The sequence below is a fragment of the Lampris incognitus genome, chromosome 4, assembly GCF_029633865.1.
Source record: "Lampris incognitus isolate fLamInc1 chromosome 4, fLamInc1.hap2, whole genome shotgun sequence".
NCBI classification, from domain to species: domain Eukaryota; kingdom Metazoa; phylum Chordata; class Actinopteri; order Lampriformes; family Lampridae; genus Lampris; species Lampris incognitus.
In genome coordinates, this window is record NC_079214.1 from 68,247,639 (window position 1) to 68,271,290 (window position 23,652).

The window sequence follows — 23,652 nt, forward strand, 5'->3', positions numbered from 1 at the left end:
GGAGGAAACACCAAGGGCGGTCTGACAGGACACGGAAGCGGGGCAGGCTAAGCTAACCTCTAGCCCATGTAGACCGGCAATTCCGACAGTCATCCTGGCTGGCGTTCGTTCTTTGGACAGTGGAATTTTTGCACTGAGTGGACTGTGTTGTTAACTGTTTGTGAGGAAATCCCTGCACAACTTAGGGATGCCCTCATTGTCTCCATCTTTAAGAAGGGAGACAAGGTAGACTGCGGAATTACCGTTGCATTTCCCTCCTATCCACCACTGGGAAAACACTCGCCCGGGTTTTGGCTAATAGACTCCTCCACCTGTCAGAAAACATCCTCCCTGAGTCTCAGAGTGGACTTCACCCAAATAGAGGTACTATGGACATGATTTTCATTGCTCGCCAACTACAAGAAAAATGCCCGGCACAAAATCAGCCACTATACATGGCCTTCATAGACCTCACCAAAGCCTTTGACTCTGTGAACTGTCAGGCTCTGTGGCTGGTTCTGGCAAAAAAATGGCTGCCCGGACAAATACATCCGGATACCGAGACTATTGCATGACAGTATGTCAGCTACAGTACTCAGTGGCAGTGGAGATGAAACGGAACCCTTCAGGGTTCACACTGGAGTCAAGCAGGGCTGTGTCATTGCTCCTACCCTGTTCTCCATTTTCATTTCTGCCACCCTCCATCTTATGGATAAACACCTGCCACAAGGAGTCAATCATGTACAGAACCGACGGACAACTCCTGAACATCAACAGATTCAGGGCTAAAAGCAGATCCATCATAGAGCTGTAGTATGCTGATGACAATGCCCTCATGGCCCATTCAGAAGAGGACCTACAGTGCACTCTGGATGCTTTTGCCAAGGCATACAAGCAGCTTGGTCTGGCCCTTAACATAAAAAGACCCAGATCCTCTACCAGCCACCACCCAACACAAATAACCCTGCTCCACCCCCAACTATCTCTGTTGACAAAACCAGACTGGAAAATGTGGATCACTTTACATATCTTGGAAGCCTCCTATCCTCCAAAGCTAACATTGATGAGGAAATACACCACTGCCTCAGTTGTGCCAGTGGGGTTTTCTCAAGACTGAGTAAAAGGGTCTTTGAAAACCACGACCTCCAGGCCAGAACGGAAATTTTGGTCTACAAAGCGGTAGTGTTGCCCACCCTACTGTATGGATCAGAATCCTGGACCACATACAGCAGGCACCTGAAGGCACTAGAGGCACATCATCAGAGGTGCCTCCGAAAAATCCTCAAGATCACCTGGGAAGATAGACGCACCAACACCAGCGTCCTGGAGGAGGCTAACAGTCCCGCTATCACTGCCACCATCACCCAACACCAGCGTCCTGGAGGAGGCTAACAGTCCCGCTATCACTGCCACCATCACCAACACCAGTGTCCTGGAGGAGGCTAACAGTCCCGCTATCCCTGCCACCATCGCCCAACACCAGCTCAGATAGACTGGCCATGTCATCCATATGCCTGGCTCTCGCCTTCCAAAACAAGTCCAATACTCCCAGCTTCTCACAGGACAACATGCCCCGGGAGGTCAAAAGAAACGGTATAAAGATAACAGCCAAGCGAACATCAAAAAATGCCACATAGACCCTAAGACCTGGGAGGACACAGCAACCAACAGGGCAACCTGGAGGAAACTTGTCCGGGAAGGAGCTGCACTATATAATAATGATCTCCGCCGTGCTGCAGAAGACAAGCGCAGACTCAGAAAGGAGGGAGTTTCCACCAAAAAGGCCCAAACCAATCCCAGGACTACCACCACCCACCCCTGCCCACACTGCACCAAAATATGTGGCTCCAGGATCGGCCTCTTCACCCCCTTGAAGACCCACAAGGACCAAGAAGGAGGACAGTTCGCTCTGTTTTTGGTGGTGGTGTTTTTTGGGGAAATTTGGGAAGTTGGGATGTGTGTTTTTGTCTTTTGTGTCACACTGCTGTGGGCTGGGGGAAACGGAAATTCCTTTCTTTTAAGTACGTGAATACACGAAAGAAATGACGATAAATGGTCCCTGATTCCTGGTTCGCCTCCTGGCCTGTGGCCGGGTGGTGCGTGATGCCGGTGTGATGCTGTGCAGCAGGACGGTCAGCGTTGGGGTCTGCAGCCTGCAGTCATTATCCTGTATTACGCCAGGCGGTGTAATGAGATTCAGGGACGGTTGAAAGCCTCGGGAGGAGACCGGCAGCGTCTCCCAGCCGCGGGTCTGATTAACACTGATGAACTCTGGACCGCTCCGTGACACCGTCTCCTGCCAGAGTCACGGCCCTGCTGACGCTACACGAAACGCTCACCAGGAAATTGGCTTCAGGTTGCTGATGGTGTAAATTGATTTATCTGTTTCATGGAAAATATAGCAGCAATTTGAGGATGCTCAATGAGACAAAAATAGAACAATCTTGAATGGTTTTACCCGGGGGGGGGGGTTATTGAATGGTTTTCCCGGGGAGGGGGAGGGGGGGGGTTACTGTAGCACGTTCTTCACACTCCATTTGTCACGTGATGTCCATGTTTTGGAGAAGGATGTGTTTGTGTAATATTTCACATCATCCAGAGCACAATATGCATGACACATTACACAACAGCACAACCCCAAACACACCCCTGCCCCCTGCCCTTCCCCCTCGCCCCCTTATCCCCTCCCCCTTCCCTCTCATCCCAGCTGCCACCTCATCTGGTTCTTCTTTATCCCATCTAATTAATAGGAGTCTTTGTTTTAATGATCTGAGGCCGGGCCTCTGACTCCATACATATGTGATGAGGCCATCTCAGATCCAGTTGTCTCTGCTCATGTGTCGGGTTCTGGTTTTCAGGCCCGCTTCAAACGCTGCGGGCCTCCACCTAGCCCTCCTATTGGACCGCATCGGTCAGGCCTGTCCCCCCCCCCCCCCCTTGGCCGTACGTCCAGCGGTCGAAGCTAAAGCCCGGCAGCCCTCGTGTGCCATGCATCCTTTATCACTGTCGCCGATTCTGTCTGCACGGCCTCAGCAAGCTGCTGCTCCTGCTGCAAGAACTCTGCTGGACCAGCCGGCCCGCATGCGGCGTGTGTGTGTCTCTCCCATAGGTACGAGGGGGAGACCATGTGACACCGCCTTCCTCTGTGCCTGTGTGTGTGTGTATATGTGTGCAGTGTGCGTGTGTATACGTGTGTGTGTGCAGTGTGCGTGTGTGTGTCCCGGCCGGCGGTGTGGTGTGGTGTGTGGTGTGGTGTGGTGTGTGGTGTGGTGTGGCGTGGTGTGGTGTGTGGTGTGGTGTGTGGTGTGTGTTGTGGTGTGGTGTGGTGTGCAGTGTGTGTGGTGTGGTGTGTGGTGTGGTGCGGTGTGGTGTGTGTGGTGTGTGGTGTGGTGTGTGTGGTGTGGTGTGGTGTGGTGTGTGTGGTGTGGTGTGGTGTGGTGTGGTGTGTGTTGTGGTGTGGTGCGGTGTGGTGTGGTGTGGTGTGTGGTGTGGTGTGTGTTGTGGTGTGGTGCGGTGTGGTGTGGTGCGGTGCGGTGTGGTGTGGTGTGTGGTGTGGTGTGGTGCGGTGTGTGGTGTGGTGTGTGGTGTGGTGTGTGGTGTGTGGTGTGGTGCGGTGTGGTGTGTGGTGTGTGGTGTGTGTGTGGTGCGGTGTGTGGTGTGGTGTGTGTTGTGGTGTGTGTGGTGCGGTGTGGTGTGTGGTGTGGTGTGTGGTGTGGTGTGTGTGGTGCGGTGTGGTGTGTGGTGTGGTGTGTGTTGTGGTGTGTGTGGTGCGGTGTGGTGTGTGGTGTGTGTTGTGGTGTGGTGCGGTGCGGTGCGGTGTGGTGTGTGGTGTGGTGTGGTGTGTGGTGTGGTGTGTGGTGTGGTGTGTGGTGTGGTGTGTGGTGTGGTGCGGTGTGGTGTGGTGTGTGGTGTGGTGTGGTGTGTGGTGTGTTGTGGTGTGTGTGTTGTGGTGTGCGGTGCGGTGCGGTGTGTGGTGTGGTGTGGTGTGTGTGTTGTGGTGTGGTGTGTGTGTTGTGGTGTGTGGTGCGGTGCGGTGCGGTGTGGTGTGTGGTGTGGTGTGGTGTGTGTGTTGTGGTGTGGTGTGGTGTGTGGTGTGGTGTGTGGTGTGGTGTGGTGTGTGTGTTGTGGTGTGCGGTGCGGTGTGGTGTGTGGTGTGGTGTGGTGTGTGTGTTGTGGTGTGGTGTGTGTGTTGTGGTGTGTGGTGCGGTGCGGTGCGGTGTGGTGTGGTGTGGTGTGTGTGGTGTGGTGTGTGGTGCGGTGCGGTGTGGTGTGTGGTGTGTGTGTTGTGTGGTGTGGTGTGGTGCGGTGCGGTGTAGTGCGGTGTGGTGTGGTGTGTGTTGTGGTGTGTGGTGCGGTGTGTTGTGGTGTGGTGTGCGGTGTGTGGTGTGGTGTGTGGTGTGCGGTGTGTTGTGGTGTGGTGTGTGGTGTGTTGTGGTGTGGTGTGTGGTGTGTTGTGGTGTGGTGTGTGTGGTGTGGTGTGGTGTGTGTGTTGTGGTGTGTGGTGCGGTGCGGTGCGGTGTGGTGTGTGGTGTGGTGTGGTGTGTGTGGTGTGGTGTGTGGTGCGGTGCGGTGCGGTGTGGTGTGTGGTGTGGTGTGTGTGTTGTGTGGTGTGGTGTGGTGTGGTGCGGTGCGGTGTAGTGCGGTGTGGTGTGGTGTGTGTTGTGGTGTGTGGTGCGGTGTGTTGTGGTGTGGTGTGCGGTGTGTGGTGTGGTGTGTGGTGTGCGGTGTGTTGTGGTGTGGTGTGTGGTGTGCGGTGTGGTGTGGTGTGTGGTGTGTTGTGGTGTGGTGTGTGGTGTGTTGTGGTGTGGTGTGGTGTGGTGTGGTGTGTGTGGTGTGGTGCGGTGCGTTGTGGTGTGTGTGTTGTGGTGTGCGGTGCGGTGCGGTGCGGTGTGGTGTGTGGTGCGGTGTGGTGTGTTGTGGTGTGTGTGGTGTGGTGTGTGGTGTGGTGCGGTGCGGTGCGGTGTGGTGTGTGTTGTGGTGTGGTGCGGTGTGGTGTGTGTTGTGGTGTGTGTGTTGTGGTGTGGTGTGGTGCGGTGCGGTGTGGTGTGGTGTGTGTTGTGGTGCGGTGTGTGTGTTGTGGTGTGCGGTGCGGTGCGGTGTGGTGTGTGTGGTGTGTGTGTTGTGGTGTGGTGTGTGTGTTGTGGTGTGTGTGGTGCGGTGTGTTGTGGTGTGGTGTGGTGTGGTGTGGTGTGTGTTGTGGTGCGGTGTGGTGTGTGGTGGTGTGGTGTGTGGTGTGGTGTGGTGTGGTGTGGTGTGGTGTGGTGTGTGTGGTGTGGTGTGGTGTGTGTGGTGCGGTGTGGTGTGGTGTGGTGTGTGGTGCAGTGCGGTGTGGTGTGTGTGTTGTGGTGTGTGTGTTGTGGTGGTGTGTGGTGTGTGTGTTGTGGTGTGTGTGGTGCGGTGTGTTGTGGTGTGGTTTGTTGTGGTGTGTGTTGTGGTGTGGTGCGGTGCGGTGTGGTGTGGTGCGGTGTGTGTTGTGGTGTGTGTGTTGTGGTGTGGTGTGTGTGTTGTGGTGTGTGTTGTGGTGTGTGTGGTGTGGTGTGGTGCGGTGCGGTGTGGTGTGTGTGTTGTGGTGTGTGTTGTGGTGTGGTTTGTTGTGGTGCGGTGTGGTGTGGTGTGGTGTGGTGTGCGGCCCAGCGGAGCAGCTCTGTGGTGTGTCAGGTTGTGTGAATAGGTAATGCAGATCTGTTCAGGCTGAGGAGACATGAGCTGGAGTCGCTTGTTAGGACACATGATCAAAAGCGCCTCTCTGCTCGCTGCCAATCAAGCCTCTTGTCACCCTGTGAAGCACACATTAAATAGATTTTTCGGCTGTACGCCGCGGGCAGCCTGCCAGCCTGACATGTGAACTTTCACAAAAAGATACCCGGCCCGTCACTCCTCCCTTCCTCTCTCAATCTCCATTTCCCCCCCCCCTCCTCCCCTCATCCTCCTCTTGCTCCTTCTTCTCCGGCTCTGCTTCTCCTCCCAACTTGTTTCCCCCTCGCTCTATCCCGTAGCTTACCGCGTCTCTCATCTTCCCGGCCCTCACCTCTCCCTCAACTCGCAGGTTTTCTCTCCTCCACCTTCCCTCGCTGTTACGACACGGCCCCCTCGGCCGGGCTCGGACGATCGCCCTGGGCTAAATGGGATTGCTGCGAGTCGGTAGCGGGGTGCGCCGGGTTCACGCCGAACCTCTGAATTATGTATCCGGTGTCCGCTCCGAAGCACCGGGCACCACCTTGCAGGAGAGGTGGAGGACACAGGGCTTTTCCCATCGCAGCAGAAACGTGTGTGGTTCGGTTTCCCTGTTTACGACGGGAACTCGCACCCTCGCTCTCTCGCTCTCGGCCCTGCTCAGCCAATCGCATGACAACAAGCAGCTGGTTCTTCAATGTGCCATTCTCTGTATTGGAGATCACCTTCCCCACGTCTCATATTCCGATTAGTCAACAGTAGCAACTGCTGTGGAGCATTCCAGGGGCCATCTTCCTGGGTTTCAGCTGTTGAGCGTGTCCCCCTGCGCCCAGGCAGCACAACACTCCCATTGTGTTGCCGGCTCAATAGCTGCACAGGAACCCCTTGATAAGAGGAAACGGGTGTCTCGGAGAGACAAATCACAGCCAGGGCTGCACAGAGGCTCGCTTGTCTTTACCGCACGCGTGCACATGTGCGCACACACACCCGCGGAGGCACGCACACGAACACACACACACACACACACACACACGCACACACCAATGCTGCTCATAGGTACATCTCAACAACTGCATCTAAGATGAGCCGCCTATGAGGGGAATGAATTACATCACTGATTGATCAGCCGCCCGCTGATATATCCTTTCTTTTTAAGGGGACACCATGAATCCTTCTTTTATATCTTGGCCACTATGGGGGGGGGGGGGGAAAGCCCCAAAATGCAGGGGCAGTAAGTCGGCTGTTTGTAGCATGCGGTCGGTCGGGCAAGCGGCAGTTTGTAATCGGCAGACTATTTCATGTGACCCCGCTGTGTTTGGAGGGGTTACAGGGAGGGTGAGACGGTGACACACAAGACGGCAGGAGCCATTAATGCTACTAAATCTGTCATTGTGCTGTGGAGACCGGGTCCTGGAAATAGCCGCCTCCTATACGCAGATTAAAGGAGTGTGAAGAGGAGCAGATACGGACGCAGCTCCAGTATGTAATGAGGATGGCGGAGGTGGGTGGGCTGAGGAGCGTTTTACATCGCTGCGAGGGTCAAGGTGTGTTTGTGTGTGTGTGTGTGTGTGTGTGTGTGTGTGTGTGTGTGCGAGTGCACGGAGCGGGGGGACAACACACTGGGAGACTTGTTGTGTCCCAGCTCAGTATCGCTGGCCTTGTTCTGGCACGGCGCTCCCAGGCATTCTCCACACATAACTTGACAAAAGAGCTGGTGTCATCTGACCGAGGATCAAAATAGTGTCAGTGTAACTCACACCCTGGGCACAGACGGCCTCTGTGGCCTGCTAATGATTTCAGAGCACATTGCGGGCTTGTTCTATGAGACGGAGGTACGTCAGCCATCCAGCGAAGCCGTCTACCTTGACGCAAGCAAACATGACAGCTAACACACACGCAGCTCATTAGCATATGTGTATTGTTTTCCCTCCGAACAGCGACATGGATGTTTTACACGCAGGGCTGATGGATGCTTCCGGAACAGAGAGACTCTTTAATCACTTTGTGGTGAGGCTGCCGTCTCCTCCCACTCCTGTGTTGCGTGCCCTTGTTCAGTAACAAGTGCCGCGGAACGAGACGAGCGCGTCGGAAGAAATTAACGGAAACGTTTTTTTACCACGCCAGAAAGCCCGGGAGCGCCGGCGAGTGCGATTATTCGGCAACACGGCATCGCTCCGCGGGAGGGCCCCGGTATAACGCCGCGTCCGCACAGGTCATTTGGTTTTAACGCCACATAAAGGGTTTACATTACGAGTTTCGATCGGGATTAATGATTGCTGAGGTGGTTTTCAGTATACCTTTACTTCCACTTATAACATTTCAGTTAACACAAAACTGTACGTTCTCTACCGAGTACATCGTCTACTCCCCTCCCATTTCACTCCTTCTCTCTGGGCGAGACTCCCTGAGTAGTGCTGGAGGCGTATGTTGTTTGCCTGCCTAACCTTCTTTTGACTGAATTTACTCCTTTTCTGTCACATGAGTGTAAATAACAGACAGGACACGGGGCTGAGGGAAAAGCAACATGGAGCGTTCATTGCTGCACACTCAGCGTAGAAAGGTAGAAGTACTCAGCCGTGTACTTGTGGAGGGACTTCTTCAAGTTGCAGTACTTAAGCTACTGTAATAAAAGGTGAATGCAGAAGTAGAAATCAAAGGGATTCATACTCCGATCTTGAGTGTTATGTGCTCATAATTTGCGTGTCGTTTCTGAGAAGATTGCAGCTCCTGCAGGAGTGTTTTTTGTAGTTATAAAGTGATGGGAAGTCAGAACCTGCCAGAAGAATAAACGGTGTCACTTGTGTCCGTCCAAGCCTAGTGAAAGGGACTTTGATTAAGCTTGCTGGTTTTGTGGTATGGCTCAGAGAATGGAGGACCTAATCTAAAAATAGTGACCTTTGGACTTGCCCCCCAGTAAGCGATGTGTGTGTGCATCCTGAACTCTGGCATCTCAGTAAACAGAGCCGGGCTGCAGGACTCCATAAACAGCTTTAATTGCTGCTTGAAACTGCGAGGATGCCAGTGAGGCAAAGAAAAAAAATAGCAGGACTCTCGAGCTAAATTGTGTTCAGTGAGGCTTGAGAGGTTTGGATATCAAAACAAAGAAATTAAGAAAAACGTTTAACAATTTCAAGTAACAACATCACAATGATCACCCTCCCCACGTGAATCCCCATCCAACAGACCACACCGTCTCACCTCCAGGTCTTACCTCCAGGTCTTACCTCTAGGTCTTACTTCTAGGTCTCACCTCCAGGTCTTACCTCTAGGTCTTACTTATAGGTCTCACCTCCAGGTCTTACCTCTAGGTCTTACCTCCAAGTCTTACCTCCAGGTCTTACTTCCAGGTCTTACCTCTAGGTCTTACTTCTAGGTCTCACCTCCAGGTCTTACCTCTAGGTCTTACCTCCAAGTCTTACCTCCAGGTCTTACTTCCAGGTCTTACCTCTAGGTCTTACTTCTAGGTCTTACCTCTAGGTCTTACCTCCAAGTCTTACCTCCAGGTCTTACTTCCAGGTCTTACCTCCAGGTCTTACCTCTAGGTCTCACCTCCAGGTCTTACCTCCAGGTCTTACCTCTAGGTCTTACTTCTAGGTCTCACCTCCAGGTCTTACCTCTAGGTCTCACCTCCAGGTCTTACCTCCAGGTCTTACCTCTAGGTCTTACTTATAGGTCTCACCTCCAGGTCTTACCTCTAGGTCTTACCTCCAAGTCTTACCTCTAGGTCTTACCTCCAGGTCTTACTTCCAGGTCTTATCTCCAGGTCTTACCTCTAGGTCTTACCTCCAGGTCTTACCGTCTTACCTCCAGGTCTTACCTCTAGCTCTTACCTCCAGGTTTTACCTCCAGGTCTTACCGCTCGGTCTTACCTCCAGGTCTTACCTCAAGGTCTTTCCTTCTTGTCTTACCTCTAGGTCTTACCTCTAGGAGTCTAGGTTTTGTTGCAAACTTGGTGACTATGTCACTAATTTTAGTGACTTTTCAGACCCCCGTGGCAATTTGATTCCTCAAAGGAGCGTAGAGAAAAAAATCAGTGTGTATTTCTGATCTCTGAGAGAATTTTTTGTCGACGCTAATACGTTTAGCGACAAAGTGGTTTAAAAGCACTCAACGTATCCCCTTCCACACTTCCCGCTCTGTCTATGGCCCCGCCCCTTCACTCTTATTGGCTGGTGAAACCAGAAGTGCCGTCGTGTTGTCTGTTTGAGCGTAAGTTTACATTGTTTCAACTGTGGCAATGGGAGGAGTGCGGAGCCCTTATTCATTTTCTTTATTTCCTGTTGTTATGACCATTGAATGTGGAGGTGTAAGGTTGTTTATAGCTGATTGGTCTGATGATGTATATGTACAATGGTCCTGTATCGTTTGTATTCTTTTTAAAAAAAAAGTACCGAGCCCTCGTGACGTTTGGCTTCACTCTTTTCCACCAGAACGGTGCTGGTGCGGAGCCATGTGGTGGAGCCAGCCGTTGTTCTACTGAAGCTTTCCCTCCACTTTTACTCATGTTTTCTCAAAATGGCAGCCAATTTCTCATTTTTACTGCGAAACTAAACATCAATAGTGTAACGACCACGCATTAGTAGACTCGCTGGCCCTTGACTAAGGGGTCGGACCCTTTAGTCGACTGGTTAACGTCACCGGTGGTGCGGGAGATCCAGGTTCGCATCCCTGCTGGCTGCGGCAGTTCCCCCCCCCCGGAATTCGCTACAATAGACATGCGCTAAGGGGTAAGGGGCGGCGAATTTCTTGCGGTAGCCCCTCCCATAGCAGCTGACGTCGGGTTCCAACTTCTGGCCCAGCAGTTTTATTTTTTGTTCTTTTTTGAAATTCCTTTTTCTTATATTTTATTTACCTCATAACCCCTGGCATAGATGATGTATAGATTGATTGGTTGATATTGATTAATCTTGCAATTTATGAATAAGATTTGTTAAGATAAAAAAAAAAATCGTGGGGCTATTGGCACCAGCACTAGTCTTTTTTTTTCCGGTGGAAAAGCATGGAACTGGTTCTACATTAGGCACCGGCACCGGCACCAGGGCGGTGGAAAAGGGTCCTAAAGACGTCAGGTAGGTTTATTGGCTCGAGCGCGCCCGAGGAATGACTTTCAATTAAAAAAAAAAAAGTGGTCTCCAGCGGACACAGCCCTGGGTCCACTAACTGCCGATGCACAAAATCTTTACTTGCTTGGACAGCTGTACTGTATGTGTCCTTGTTTTTGCCCTAAATTGTCATTTTAATGCCTTTTAAACTAAAATTGCAACGCACAATACAATTACACTTCAGTTTGAGAACAGTCAGTGACGGCAGATCCTCGGCCCGGGCCTAAAAAAAACCCCCAAAAAAATCACACACACACAGTTTGCCACATTTATTTATATAGGACGATCACCCAAAGACTATTACAGCCTGCTTATTACTGTGCTTTTTACATAACACAACACTTGAGTCCGTGGGGCACATATTACGGGGGTTGCCAGCCGATTATGATGAAATAAAGTTTGGGCGACTATACCCGACACAGCGTAATTACAAATTTTAATCCATTCATGTGGATCCTATTAGTTTCTTTTTGTCCTTGTAGAGTCAGACACCCATTAATTTAGTAAATCACACCGAACAGCCGTGATCACAGCGCGCTGCACTTCCTCCACACTCGCACTAATTTAACAGAGATGAATAAATGTGAATGTTTTGGTGCATTGATTAGCAACCAAATTTATATGTGACAGTTAAATTGCAGGGTACCCAACAAAAAAAAAAAAAGAAAAAAAAGAAAAAAAAACCCTCTCCATTGCTAGGTACCCAGTAATTTAATTTTTGTGTGAAATTATTATAATTCATAACAGTGTGTGTGGACCCTAATGATTCCAGACATCAAATGGAAATTATAAATTGAAATTAAGTCCACATATTTCTCCTCTCATTTTCATCTTCACAAGTGCTGAAGCCCCCTCATCAGTACTGGCTGAGGTTCCAGAGATGTACTCCCCCACCACACACACACACACACACACACACACACACAGGTACATACACACTGTCACTTTCTATAGTCTCCCTCCCATCCTCACCTAATGCTTTGTCTTCTAAACGCAGTAAAAAAAAGAAAAAATACATTAATTGATGCGACACCAGAATTGATTTTTTTTTCAAGGTATTCAGTCATATTAGAGGCCACTAACTATTGCATTGAAATCATAAACAGCGATACAAAAACACTATTTTGGGCATTGAAACACATTCTCTTTGACCTTGTGTGACTGTGTTAGTCCCCGGTTCCCAGTCAAAGTGGCAGCGGATTGTTTTCCTGCTGAATTTATGGCGAATTGTATTAACAAGGTTGCTCCAAAGACTCCCTCTGCTGCCTGAGCACAGACTTTAGAGCAGAGACGGGAGAGGAGAGGAGAGGAGAGGAGAGGAAAGGAGAGAGGAGGAGAGAGGAGGAGAGGGAGTGAAAAAGTTCATTTTGCTATCCAAGCATTTAATGGTCCTGGTTCTTAAAAGTGACCTTGTGGGTTCGAGAGAGGAGCGGCACAGCAGCTCCTTCCAGCTGCACACATGGCATCCATCGGGGGCACAATCACGCACAGTCCCAACACCTCAGGCTCGGACATATGTTGAGTTTTATTTCATTCTTCTGACATTAATCCTATTCACCAGCTGTTCTGCCAGCTGCCACTCTCCGGCTTAAGAGGAGATTGCAGTTTTGGGGGCTTTGAGTACTGGTTTATCTTGGCTCCTCATCTCCTCCTTGCTACGTTTTGATTGGATTTTTTTTCCTTCCCTTTCTCCTTGCTTCTCTTCTTACTTCCAGGTTCCTTGAGTTGCATACTTGCCCGTTATCTCTCAACTTCTTAGCTGTTGTTTCTCCTTATCGCTCATTTCTTTGGTGATAAGGAGGGGTTTAGTTCGGTGTTACAAGCCTCCATGGCAGATTGTTTTTCAGGCCCATGGCCTTGGGAAGAAGGCACGGTAGGCCTGATAGCTTGCAGCAGTGTCTCTTCAAGATGCATTAATGTTTCATACACAGAATCATCCACACAGGCACCCATGTCCCATAACACTGCAGATGTCCGCTCCCACTGGACCGGGTAGCTGGACCAGGTAGCTGGACCAGGATGGCCCTGCTCAGGATGTAGCACACAGCAGGCAAGATGGTTCAGACAAGATAGAAGAAATAGAAATCTCTCTCTCTCTCTCTGTCTCTGTCTCTCTCTCTCAACAAATGAAAAAAAAAATCGCAGTGGTGAAATGTTCTCACAACCTTCTCACCTTCTTACAGTCATCTAGCAGCATTTCCTTAAGATTAGCCTGGACATGGCCTCAGCCTGTACAGTTATTATTACTGACATATTGGGTCTGACATATTTCACATTTATGTGCATTGTCTGGAAGCATATCCAAGTGTTCTCAATGTCATTTCTGCTGAAGTATGGCCGAGCGGTCTGCGGCCAAGGGCCACAATGAATTGATCATTGCTCACTGCTCACTTTAATAATTCAGGCCTGATTGCCACAGAGTGCTGCAGTAAAATGGATTGAGGGAGGTCACATGATGCTCGGCTCAGGAGGTGAACCCTCTTGGGGACAGTTAATTCATATATGCTTGATAGACACATGTCCTATTTAGAGAGGTCAGGATGCAGTGTGTGTGTGTGTATATGGCTTGTCAGAATGGCCAGGTCAAAACTGTGGGATTAGCACCTTGGTCGGTGCAGATAAAGGCAAGGCAGGGCTAAAGGTTCCTGGTCACACAGACCAGCAAGTCTTGGTCTTTCTCAGCTGTCTTGAGAAAAAAAAAGACAAACAATGTTAAAATAAATTAAAATGATTAAATCATTTGTAGGCATATTGTATCTATGCTATGTTGTCCATTTGAACCCTGTATGTACATACACAGTGGGTTTAGCTTGATCAGGGTTGTGTTATTTCCTGACAGGGTGTTTAGGTAGATTAGGGTTGTGTTTCTATAGATTTTGCACAATTTGCTTTACTCCTTGCATTACAATTGACCTTCATCAGAACACTACCAGCCTTTTTTTTTATTATTTATTTCCTGTCTATTGGTTTTGTATCCAGGTGTGTCTTGTGGGATCTATCTTAATCCCATCCCAGGTTTTGTTTTTTGGGGGTATTTAATCTATTTGATTTGTCATCTTGTTTTATTTTGCCATGGACAACTCACTAGTTTTTACTCCGATATAAAGCTAACAGAATGAAAACAGAAAATGAACACACAAAACTGAATACGTCACTCAGATGGAAGCTGTTTTGACATTATATGACATTATATGTGCCGTGTCCATGCACTGGGTCATCGGCTTCCACAGACCCGATTTGGTCTTCCACAAATCGAATGTCGTTGGTCTCATTCGTGAATGGTTCCTACATACAGATGTGTTCCTACACACCCATGGGGTTTTTTTAGCCCCGAGTTTTGTCTCAGAGACCAGGTAGAAGCTGGATAACGCTTGTATTTAGACACCAGCTAGCTGACACCGATGTCCCTGCAGGCCTGGGTGATCGCTCGTTGCAAGAGGCGGACAATAGATGTTAGGAGGAAGGAATCACAAGTAACCGTCGGGCTTTGCCGCTGCCTGTCAGACATTACCGAGAGCTAAAAGATTCCACGGGTAAGAACACATTTTTACTTGTGAGCGGCTGATGAACGACTTTATCGAAAGCCTTCTCTTGACCCCCGGCCTTTTCAAGAGACTACTTTGACCAGTTCCCTTCCTGCAGGCAGCCAGGCACATAGGTGTGTGTTGGGAGGAGGATGGCCCGCAGCACATTTCTTTTTTAAGGCAAGAAGTTTTGAAAGAGTAGGAAGGAAAAAAAGATCATTTTTCACAACAGATGAAGAATAATTTCCTCCAGGCTGGCTCTACGTGTCGTATGTGTTTACAAGGCCAAGTGGCTCTTACGGGTGAGACTAAAAGGGGACTAACAGAGATGTTCACCAAGTGGAATAATGAGCAGTATTAGGTGTCAATTAAATCAAGCCCACAACAAGATGCAGGTGCTGCACAAAGCGCTGACATGCCTCAAGGAGCTGGACCTCTTCACCCATGCATGCCGGCACTGGCATTTCCATGTTAAAATGTTGGAATTATTTAACTGCACCGAGAAATCCTCTGGAAATGATAGAGGTTATTAAAACTGTTGACAAGGAGAGAGGTAATTGCCTGAAAATGAGTGACAAGGCACTGTTGTGCTCGGAGTGTTGTGTTTTTTTCCCTCCCCATCTCCCTCTTTTAGCGTGCGCATTGTGCCCATCACCCGGGTGTATAACCTATTGCGTTCAGATTGCTCCCTTGCAATTAGTGCCCTTTTTGTCCTCCTTCAATAACAACGTGATTATAGATACTTCAGAAGTATTTGCAGCATCCAACAGCTGTTGTCTCGGGGACAACCGGCGCAATGACAAAACATGTTTTCTCTCTGCGTTTTCACTTCCCTGCTTGCATCTTGTAATTATTATGTTTTATTTGGCGCGATGATGGGGTCTTGTTTTTAGTGTCTCTGTGATTAAGATATTCAAAGGATTCCTTGGAGTTTATCACAGTCATTTTTTTTTTTCATCCCAGACTTTTGATTTGTCTTACATGAAGTGTGGCGTGTGTTGGAGACGCCAGCTCGTCATCACAGACTGAGGATTCTCTCTGCCTTATCTCCAAAAAAAGAAACTTAACCCTGAAGACAGCGTTTAGATGGTGCCGAATGAGGGTGCATTAAATGAAAGAGAATTGCATTTTATGTCAAAATAAATTGGGAAAGTATTTTTTTCTCAATGGGAAATGAAGAATCATGACTTTAGCAGCGAGCTTTATATTGCGGTCACACCAAAAACGACAACAACAAAAAAAATACTCCTTTTAGACTGAGGAGTGATCAGCTTTTTAATCAGAGCCAAAACGGTGCCAGGAAAAGGGATTTGCACTTCTTTTTTTCCTCAAATGGAGGAGAAATAATGCTTTAGCCGTGCTAGCCTCCCTGTGTTTGTTAGCTTGCAGGCGTAATAGCGAGCGGCTAAGCTGCGCCGATAACATAACTGCAGTTTCCACTGTGCCTCCTGGCTAACTGTGACACAGCTGGGCACTAGCTACATGTGGGACATCACACGAGGCAAAACGTCTACCTACTATTTTTACTCTTTTTCATTTTACTCTTATTTGAGCTCACTCGTATTCCTGCCTTGTCTGGTTTTATCTGTATTTTTGTTTTTTTTTGTTTTGTGAAGCACTTTGTAACGTTGTTTTAGAAAGGTGCTTTAAAAATAAAATTATTATTATTATTATTACTAGTCACCGAAAGCCCATAACCCATCTTCAGTTTCATATACATGTACAGTTTCATGTACATATACAGTAGGTTTTCTCTACACTAAAACAAACGTGCTGCATCTTCACGTTGTAATTGTTGCACAGCAGCAGGTCTTTCCAACAAGTACACACCGCCACATTTCAGTTCACGCAACTTGTTTTCCCATTCATTTCCCACGAACTTCAGCCTTGTCATTCCAGCTTACTGTTGTTTTCTCGCCTAGTAGTGGTTTCATTTGGGTTTGAGTTGGACGTAAATACATTGTCAACGCTAGAAGGGCCGGGATTTCACTCCTACCCAAAACGACGGTGGGCGGTCAAAATGACCGCCGGTTTTTAAACTCTATATTGTGTCAAGATAAATACCCAGTTGAGATATTAACGCATTACATGCGTTAGTATGTCTGTTAGGAAACTAGCTGACGCGAAAATTCACATTTTAACAACTTTAATAGTATTTTTCAAACAATTTAAAATGGCCGCTGTGGTGTGTGCAATTGATGTAAAACTCACTGCAAGTTATTAAACGTTGAAAATCCAAAACCGTCAAAATGACGGCCTTGGCCGTCCTGGTTTAACCTAGCTACGTGTCGCTGTAAGCGGTGCGCGCAGGTACTTTTCGACTCAAAGCGTAGTTTGGGTTTCCATCTCTTATCGTCTGTGTGCCCCCAGGACACGGCAGCAGCAGCCTGTCCCAGCCTCCGCCAGCGAGGCTGCCGAGTTCTGAGGAGGAAGTTATTTACACGGCCAATGTCAGCTGATCATTGATTTGGTAATTACGTGTTTCCCCTTGAGGCAGGGACGACTGATATACAAGGCTGACGCTAAAGGGGAGGTCTCTTGTCTGTTTGCCGTGACTTATAACTGCTCCGGCTCTGTCAGACAGCGTTCGCTCTCTCTTCCGTCGACGGCTTTGCAACCAAACAAACACCCGGATGCAAGCATCCTCTTTCTGCAGGGAGAGGAGCGTGCACGCTGATCTGACACCCAGAACCTGGTGGGTGGCAGACGGTGGAAACACCGTATTTACTGCCGTTTCCAGACAACTGGCTGGAACAGAGCACCTGCTGCAGGGCATGCTGCAAGGCTTTTAAAATACAACGCATTGTTGCACCGATGTGTTTAGTGCTTTTAGCCACAGAGACATTTTTGTGTCAGCTGCAAGCTCAAGTAAAGTCAGCTGTGGAATATTTCCCCGTGTTGATGTGCGCCGAAATGTATCTTCCGGTGCCAGTTTGGAGACATACTGTAGGAGAGTGAATAAGAGTGGAATAAATCTCAGAGATTTGCTTTTTACAGGTCATTTCAACCACAAATTGGCCAGATTTGATTTACCCCAGAGTGTATCTCCGTGCATCCTCCGTGTTTTGCTCAGTAATTTGAGTCAATCTACAGCGTCCGACAGTTGCTCAACTGTAAAAATACAGAAACGACAGCAAATGGCAAATGGCTTTCCCCTAAATCTGTGCGCCTGTGACGAGCACTGATCCCCTAACTACAAATCACTTTTTTTACAACCTGATAGTTTTTTGTTTTTTTTTACAACATTTGCAGTAGCACAATAATTCATATTGAGTTGTATCAGTATGTGAATAAACTGCAGTATCAAAACGTTGGAGAGAAAACAAGACCAATGGCATGTGAAAAAGATTTCTGCAAAAGGGAGAGAGAGAGGGAGGGAGAGAGGGAGGGAGGGAGGGAGGGAGAGAGCTAGCTGCAGACAGACAGACAAGAGTGAGAGAGAGAGATCGTGTCCACGGTTCTCTTCGGGAGAAGCTGGAGCTTGTCAGTGTCAGGTGAGGCTGTTAGCCTCTTAGTTCCACTGTTGTGGTTTGTGTTGAACATGATATCCTGGCAGAAGTGACTGCCAGGTGCTGAAAGTTGTGTTTGTATCACACACAAACCAGGAAATACTCCCTTGTTCAGATTTATGAGGACCATTGGCTTTGTTTTCAATACGGAGTAGCTTAATCTAGCCGCTTCATCTGGGCTCGAGGTGTTTCAATCCCTCTTGCTTCACTCACCCACATCAATGGGAACCTGGAATACCTGCACGGACACGCCGCACGCCAGTGATTACAGTACAGATAACAGATAAACATTTCAAAGCTGGCAGCATCAAACCGCTGGTGACTGTTGACTTTCTTCTTTGTGCCGCGAGGAAACTCGCCGGGAACTTTCTAAAGGATTCGGGGCATTTTTCCAGCTGTACGGTACCAGCCCAAGAGAGGAGACAATGGGTCCCAGACAGGCTTAGGGGTCCGGAGACCGTTCCCCTCTCGAAGGGAACACGTCTTGGACACATATTCCAGTAGTTTTGTCTTGTATGTTCCTATCTGTGCTGACTGCAGCGTGGAGGGGTTCTGTGCCAGGCGTGGGTCCATAGGGGCCAATGGAATCACTGGGGCTGGAGGAAGTTGGTCTGGGTCCAGTGGGGCGATCTGGGCTCGGTGACAAGCCAAGCTGTCTACTGCAGGGACGCTGGGAAAATGTAAATAAGAGCCTGATAAGGGCTATTGTTTTCATTCCATTCTCATCCCGTCTGAATGGTCTGCTCCCCAGCCACAGAGCATTTTATCTTGAGAAGAGGAGGGAAAGGGAGAGGGGGTGTACGAGATTTAAGAGCCCCCATAGGAAAATAAAAATAAACTCATTGGGCTCTCCTCTTGTTGGAGCTAATTCCCAATGAACATAATGTCCTACTTCAAGATGAGGCGGGGAACAAACTCCTCTTGACATTTGCAATACTAGAATTTGCAGTGTTTTTACGCTCGCGTTTTCCCTGCAGATGTGGTGACATGTGACATGTCGTCAGGGCGGCGGCGATGATGATGATGATGATGATGATGTGTGAGCCCCTCGTTTGGGATAATTCGTTGATCTTTAGACGATCACACACTGTGGCTCTATTTTCTATGTCTTAATCTGACGGTAATTATGATGTTGATATTAAACAGTGTTTCCATTGGCATATATAATGTCTCCCGAGGAGACAGACAGGAATTTCAGAATCCAAAATAGCGTTCCTACAATTAATCTGAATTCTTTTGTAAAAGGCCGTGGAAGGGCGTTCTGAAACAAGCCAGACGTCTGAGCCGTTTACCCAGCGTGCTTTCTGCAAGTACGGACCGCGCAGCAAAACAAAGTCTCCATTTTGGGCTCGCTTGTTTCGTCCTTGCTGCTTAGAACGGCGAGAGGTGTTTGAGGGATATTTTATAGACTAATCCAGGTCATTACTCACATCTCCCAGGTGGAAAGGATGGGAGGACAGCAGCGCATTCCAGCTGCAGCCTCTCCTGGTGGAGGACTTGGCAGGTCGTGTCTGGCTGGCCCAGCGGAGGGAATGGAGTAGTGAGGGAGCAGCAGCACTCCTGGGAGGAGGGGGGAGGAGGGAGGAGGGAGGGGGAGGAGTGGAGTAGAATGGAAGCTGGCACCACATTATCTCTAACAGTTGGTGCATTCCTTAATGATCAAGTGCTGTAGCAGCATCTGTGATGAAAGTGTGTGTGTATGTATGTGTGTGTGTGTGTGTGTGAGAGAGAGAGAGAGAGAGAGAGAGAGAGAGAGAGAGAGAGAGAGAGAGAGAGAGAGAGAGAGAGAGAGAGAGAGAGAGAGAGAGAGAGAGAGAGAGAGAAATTGAAAGAGAACAAGGGAGACAGAGACGGCATATGTGTTCACACTGACTTGTGTTCGCTGTTTGTTTGATTTTGCTATCATACCAGTTTACAAGTGACCTTTTCTAAGCTTAAAGGAAGAGAATGTCATGCACTGCTGCTGCTGGTGTGTGTGTGTGTGTGTGTGTGTGTGTGTGTGTGTGTGTGTGTGTAATGGTTATTATTTAAAAGGGTCTTGTTGCTTCAGGAGAAGTTCTCTCATGCCCAGTTGTGATGCTCAGGGAGGAAGAGATGAGTTGTGTTGATGACTTGTATTGATGAGTTTTGTTGATGAGTTGTGGTGATGTGTTGTATTGATGAGTTGTGTTTCCTCCTCTGCATCAGTCAGCTTCAACTTTACCATGTGCACTGGAATACAATGACATTATTTATGCTCTGGCTTTCTCTGCCTTAATATAAAGGACACAAGGGCACACCATCCCTACACCATCCCCACATCATCCCTACAACAGTCCGACACCATCCCTACACCAGACTTACATCCTCCCTACACCATCCTACAACAGTCCTACACCAGACCTACATCATCCCTACACCATCCCTACAACAGTCTGACACCATCCTTACACCAGACCTACACCATCCCTACATAATCCCTATACCAGACCTACCTACACCAAACCTACACCAGACCTACACCGTCCCTATGCCAGTCCTACCTACACCATCCCTACACCAGGCCTACACCATCCCTATGCCATCCCTACACCATCCCTACACCAGACCTACACCATCCCTACACCAGACTTACATCAAATCTACACTAGACCTACACCAGACTTACACCAGACCTACACTAGACCTACTACACAGACTATGTACACAGAATCCATACATGTATACACAATACAGGAAAGTAAACAATAACAAAACAATGTAAGGTGTATATGTGTGCTCAGCTGTTCAGCAACCTGACTGCCTGTGAAAGACACAATTACCGGGCGTCCGGGTAGCGTAGCGGTCTATTCTGTTGCCTACTGGCACGGGGCGGTTTGAATCCCTGTGTTACCTCCGGCTTGGTCGGGCGTCCCTACAGACACAACTGGCCGTGTCTGCGGGTGGGAAGCCAGATGTGGGTATGTGTCCTGGTCACTGCACTAGCGCCTCCTCTGGTCGGTCGGGGCGCCTTTTCGGGGGGAGAACTGGGGGAATAGTGTGATTCTCCCATGCGCTACGTCCCCCTGGCGAAACGCCTCACTGTCAGGTGAAAAGAAGTGGCTGGTGACTCCACATGTAAGGGAGGAGACATGTGGTAGTCTGCAGCCCGGATCAGCAGAGGGGGTGGAGCAGCGACCAGGATGGCTCGGAAGAGTGGGGCCGGATACAATTGGGGAGAAAGGGGGGGGGGGCTGTTACTGAGACGGATGGTGTGTGATTCGATGCTCTGGTAGTGTGTTTCAGATGGACGGTGTGAGGACAGAACTTGAGCAGGGTGGCTGGTGTCCTCCATGATGTTCTGGGCTTTCCTTGTGCAGTGAGGGGTGTAAATATGATGAAGATGTGGTAGTTCCATGTCGAGGATTTCTGCTACCGTCTTTACAGTCCTGTGCAGCGGTCACAAAGATCTGTGATTTTGAGGCTGGAGGCCTCGCATTAACACACACACATACACACAACCTTCCCTTCCTTCCCTCGCTCAGGGTCAGCGGGACAAACTGTGAGTTTGGAATTGGAAAGTCAATAAAGCAGAAGTAATGTTATAATGACCCCCAGCTGGAGGTGTCCTGTCGGTCCCCCGGCACATCGCAGGAAGTGGACGATCAAACAAAATGGCCACTCTGCTTGATCTGTGCAAAGCCGTCCTTAAACAGGAGCACAAGAGCCGCTGACCCCTTATTACTCCCCGCTCCTCTGAAGTCCATGTGTTTGTCAGAGGAGTGTCGCTGCTTGGCTCGGGGAAGTGGAGGGCAAGAGATTTTACCCCGGGGTGAAAGGAGCCGGTGAGGGTATGCCTTCTGAGCAGTAAACCTCCCGCGTGTGATGATGAGAGGAAGAAGTGGAGGAGAACAGTGGCAGAACAGAGGTCTGCATCTGAGAGGCCCGTCACCATCCTCTTCGCCTTTGGCTCTCCGTCTCTCACGCTTCCTGTTGTAGATAGCATCTTTCCATTCCGAATGTTACAGTAACGCCGTGAGACCACATGACGAGTACATCAACCTCTCCTGAAATCACCCAGAACACTTTGCTTCACTGTCCCTTTGTTGCTGCAGCGCCGCGTTCACAGATGACTCATTGTCAGACGAGTCGTGAGACCGTCTTCATGACGGACCCTGCAGCTCTCTGCTAATGGCAAGTGTGTCTGCTCTGTCATCTGTCATCTGCCCTTTTCCAGTGGGAATAAACACCGTTTTTCAAATTACATCACCCCCCCGGGCAATCAGGGAAACATGTGGACCGAACCGTTTCGAAGAACATTCTTTAGTTTGCAAGAAATCTGCATTATGTCTTCTTTTAAATGTAATACAAACATTTTTTGGATTTTTTTTCTCCCCAATTGTACCCCAGCCAATCACCCCACTCTTCCGAGCCTCCCTGGTCGCTGCTCCACCCCCTCTGCCGATCCGGGGAGGGCTGCAGACTACCACATGCCTCCTCCGATACACGTGGCTTCGCCAGCCGCTTCTTTTCACCTGACAGTGAGGAGTTTCACCAGGGGGACGTAGCGCGTGGGAGGATCACGCTATTCCCCCCCAGTCCCCCCCGAATAGACGCCCCGACTGACCAGATGAGGCGCTAGTGCAGCGACCAGGACACATACCCACATCCGGCTTCCCACCCGCAGACACGGCAAATTGTGTCTGTAGGGATGCCCGAACAAGCCGGAGGTAACACGGGGATTCGAACCGGCGATCCTGTGTTGGTAGGAAACAGAATAGACCACTACGCTACCCGGACGCCCCTGCATAGTAGTTTCATATGAACCTCAGTAGTAGAGTTGCTGCTCTGAGAAGCTGCGTGTACCTACACGTCTCAACACGTTCAATTTAAACAAATTATCTCAACTACGTATTTGGACGGGAAAATGACCGTGTTAAAAGTTATTGTCCAAAATGTCCAACATTATCAACGGTCTGTTCCATTGCAGCACTTCCTGCTTCAACTCACAGGAATGAGCAGCTCATATTACTGCAGGTATCAAACACGCGTTGTTTAATGCTCACTTCTACACAAGCTTTCATGTACAACCCAAATCCTAGTCAACGTGCAGCAGTGGCTGAGCATTCACCCGACTGCAACAAGGATTAACGGGTTAAACTGGACTCGCCGGAACATGTCTGACTCTAGTGTTGCGTTGCCCCATAAGGCGTCATAGTAAAGCGGTGTCTAGTGGTGGTCCAGCGTCCAAAATCTGTACAATGACACCGGTCAGTAAAACATCATAACCAATATGCACAACGGCAGCAACTATGACAATAAGACCTAGGCTGTAAAAAGTTGGAATGGCCCTTTAAGCAGGAAGCTAGAGTTCTGGGTAAACATGCAGTAATGTGATAGTGCGTGTCAAATTTCAGAGTTCCAATAATAGAAATGTACGGCATAATAAGCTGCTCTGAGCAACAAGTCTACTGTTGAGGTTGAAACTATTGCACTGATAAAGAATTATCCTTTAAGTCTCATCAGATGGCCTTCCCTGCCCCTCCCCGTGAGCGTTGCGGTGCTGGTGTGGTTCAGGCGGGGGGCAGCATGCTGAGGAGACACTGTCTGAGGGTGGAGGGGTGGAGCTGTGCCGGTGCTGGTGGTGTTTGATGTGAACAGGCTGACCCCTAAGCAGTACAGGATGGTGGAGGCCTGGGTCACCCGGCCCGGCGTGTTCTTTATCAGCCACCCCGACGACAGCGTGGCAGATTACAGCCATTCCTCCTGTGATTCATTGTCTGCTGGACAAATGTTAATTGTTTTCATCATTGGCAGCCCTGCGAATGCTCGGACGTACCCAGTCCCACTCCTGCCTCCCCCTTAATGTCTGTCTCTGCCCTTATGTTATCCCCACAACGTCTGCCT

At 49.3% G+C, this 23,652-nt stretch overlaps 1 protein-coding gene across 3 annotated transcripts in view; it reads left to right on the forward strand.

The window, feature by feature from the left end:
• Window positions 1-23,652, forward strand: part of sox6 (SRY-box transcription factor 6) — a 144,131-nt gene that overhangs the window by 13,486 nt on the left and 106,993 nt on the right. The window lies entirely within an intron of this gene.